The following is a 3,908-nucleotide window of genomic DNA, read 5'->3' as shown; positions in this document are numbered from 1 at the left end:
AACCACCCTTGGGGTGGCTTACGGCCACCCCATAGGGGTTGGGGGGGTGGCCAGGGGTGGCACCGCCACTCATGGCCACCCTTCAATTTTTTTTTTTATTTAATTTAATAAAAAATTAATATTTTAATCAGGTAAAATAAGGAGTTTTGAGTGGCCCTAACGGGTGTTAAAAATTTTTAATGGTAGGGAGTTTCTTGTAGTTTCGATTGACCCAAGGACTAAATTTCCGAAAAAAAAAAATACCTAGGGAGTTTTTAATGGAGGCGCGTTGACCTAAGGAGTTTATATCTAAATTCCATTTTTATAGTTGATATTTTTAGTGTAAAAATACCACATCACGCACATAAGGTCTCAATTTAAAACAATTTGGTCGAATATGACCAACTTTGCCACAATGATGACAGGTGGGAACAAACCTTTGAGAATGTTGTCTTTTATGATGAGAGATATATTTTAGATATTGATCTAGGCAAACTCGGCTCTATATCACATTTTTTTCTTTCTTAGGAGAAGCCGATTTTTTCCAAAGTCTTTGGGATTTAAACTGAAAATAGTTTGGTCTGATGTAACCAATAATCCCACAATGGTGGCATGTCAGAACAAACTTAGCTTGAGTTTGTTTCTTAGAAGAAGTTTTCAATTTAGGCTTCACACAATTGTTCAAACAAAGGGTTTTGCTCATATTCAAACAGACTGTATTAGCCTTGACTTCTTTAACATTCACAGGCTTAACAAATAAGGTCTTTCTTTCAAATTTAAAAGCTTGCGAAGTAGAGCAAACACCAATATCAACAATCATACTATGCTTGTTATCAATACAGAAAAAACTTTTCAGATTATTTCCAGAGAATTTTTGTGAGAGTTCTTTCAAATCATTCTCAAGTGATATATTCTTTTTAACAAGTACAGACATCTCATAATTTAAAGAATCAATCAAGGCATATGATTTAGACAATTCATTCACCAAAGACTCTTTTTCCTGTCCTATAGTTTTAAAATTCTTACAAATCTTTTTGTATCTGTAGGACAGTTGACTATACTCATTAGAGAGGATTTTGTACACATCGTCAAGATCATCAAAACCAAAAGAGTCAATGACAAGGGACTGAGATGTATTCATAGTAAAAAGGAGTTAATGATCTCACTCAGGAATTTAAGCCAAACAAAGTGAACCCGCTCTGATACCAATTGAAAAACGATATGCTGACTCCAAAAACTTGTTTATCACAATTTATGCGGAATTAATACTATAAAGCAATAAACAATTCAATCACCAAAATATATAAAGCAATAAAGAGGCAAACATAGATATTTTGGTTACGAAAAGAAAACCTTTTAGAAACCGATCTAAAAGTAAAACCTCTCCGGGGCAGCCAAACCCAATAAATCACTATCAAAAGATTTTCCAAAGATTATAGACACTAGGAACACTTACAACCCTTTACAAGACATTGGCTCTATAAGATCGATAAGCCTACAACCTGTCTCATTACTCACAATCTTCTTCAACATGATTCTCTTTTACCGGTCCCTTTTGATAAACTTCTCAACCATAGATTTATCGAAGGAATAACTCAAATTCTAAGAGATTCAATTTAACGTTCACCATATATGATCTCTCTTAGCATAGCCTCTGACGAACTCTCTGGGGGTGAAAATTCGTACAATATATATATATATATATATATATATATATATATATATATATATCAGTACATCAAACCTTAGACCTGGGCCCACTAAAAACACGTTTTTTGGCATAATAGTTACGGGGTGTCCGGACAGAGCCTTGCGAGCAAAAAACATGCTTGCTGGAATTGGTGTCTGGACATCCTTGCAGCATGTCCAGACACCCTCTGCAAGGACATTCCGTTTGTCCTTGATCAATAGCTTAGATCGATCAGTGTTTATGGTCCGATTGAGCTAAAAATTTGCAGGAACATTCATAACACATGAATTCACATTATGAACGGTGGAGATTGAATTCTGAGCATTTTATATCAGTGTTTGAGCCCATGGACAGTAGCCTCTACATTTTGGAACCGAATTAAGCTAACACAAATACTAACATGGCCAAACCCACCCTAGGCTCAACGGGGGAAGTTCGATCACCCCCAATGCCTGCAATGTTTTTTTTAAAGAGATCTGGGAGTGCCCAAACCACCCTCAGATCGGCCGGTCTGGGATGGCTGATGCCCCCTAGGCCCAATGGGGTGGCCAAGCCACCCCGTGGGGTGGCTCGGCCACCCAATTCCTGCAATGTTTTTTTTTAAGAGATTTGGGGGTGACCGAACCACCCCCATGGGCAGTTCAGCCACCCTGCTGCAATTTAAAAAAAAAAAAAAAAAAAAAACTCCTTCCGTTAGTGGTAGATTAACTTGAAAATAAAAAATAAAAATTATTTGTTTGTAGAGGTTGACATGGCTCATTCGTAGCCTTGGAGTTTCTCTAGAAAAATTCCAAGCGTAAACTGGATACTCTCCATGAACTGGAGAGGATCCATTTGTCTCATTTAAGCGTCAAATGCTAAAACATGTATGTTTGGGATTGCGTTTAAGGAGCCTAAAAGTATTTTTAATACTCAAAAAGTCTATTTGAAGAAAAAAGTACTCGTTTGGTAAAAAAATTAAAAGTGCTTTTAATGGTCCAAAAAGCCAAAAAATGACCAAAACGCATTTGTGGCAAAAGCTTAAAAATAAAGCTTTTGCCCAAAAACTCTTTTTGACTTAAAAATTCTGTTTCTCAAACATAATATCAAACAAACTTAGACGCTTAAATAAAATGAATGACTTTCTTATTAAATACTCAAACATAATTTTAGGGGATCTCAATTTGGATGGAAGCCTATGTAGTGTAGTCACTGTAGTGGCTAAAATTGGAATTCGACTGTGCTGGATTTTTGGTTTAGCTGTTTTCCAATAGCAAAATAAATATTTAGAAAATAGAACTTTTTCCACTGCCGGGATTTGAACCCGGATTCATTCCAGAATTGCCATGGTGCTACAGCGGATTTCATGTTTCATAGATGCTTTGTTTATATAATCATATAATTTGAGGCGCAATTAGAAAAGAAATATTTAGAAAAATAAAACTTTTTCCGCTGCCGGGATTTGAACCCGGATTCTATCTTTAGAATTGCCATGGTGCTACAGCGGATTTGTTGTTAGCTTTTCCCATGTTTTTTAACTTATAGAAGTATAAATCTGCTACAGCAGATTTTTGTTTACTTTATTCAGAAACAGATTCTCTTCATTTCAAGTCCATTTCAATTTCACTCGAAATGGAAAGGGTCTATTTAGAGGGGCATAGTTGTCCATTTAGTTTTTAAACAAATTTTTTTGGATAACTATGCACCCCCTAAATACACTAAATGGAGAGTACCTTCTCCCTTTCTTCCCTGTTTATTATTGAGTGATTATATGCTACTCTTTTATTCCATTTTTGCTAAAGTGGCCTACCAATTAGTTGTTAATTTTTAAAAAAAACCAATAACTAATTAGCTGTGTCACAACAGCAAAGTGTGATAAAAATAAAATAAAAGTATAGTTTGTAATATTTTTCTTATTTAATTATAATTTTATAGCTTGGTAAGAAAATAAATATTAAGATTACAAATTTTTTCTGCTGCGGAGATCGGAACCCTATTCTGTCATTGGCTGAAAATTGCCATAGTGCTACGTTCGTCATTATTAGTATAGAGAACCAAAGGATCAATATCACTTATACTACCATATGGTAGGAGTTGGCTTGGTCAATTATTCTGATCAGAAAAAACAAAGTTGTATGCAGGAATCCTATTGATAAATTTCTCATTAAAGCCAAGTGCTTCTAAACAAAAAGAGTTTTCTTTCGGGAGAACTTCTTTCAACCCAGTTTAGAAGAAATCTTTTTTCCTTTTAGAAGCTTCT

The sequence above is a fragment of the Corylus avellana genome, chromosome ca6 (assembly GCF_901000735.1).
Source record: "Corylus avellana chromosome ca6, CavTom2PMs-1.0".
NCBI classification, from domain to species: Eukaryota; Viridiplantae; Streptophyta; class Magnoliopsida; order Fagales; family Betulaceae; genus Corylus; species Corylus avellana.
Note: the sequence above shows the minus strand (reverse complement) of the source record.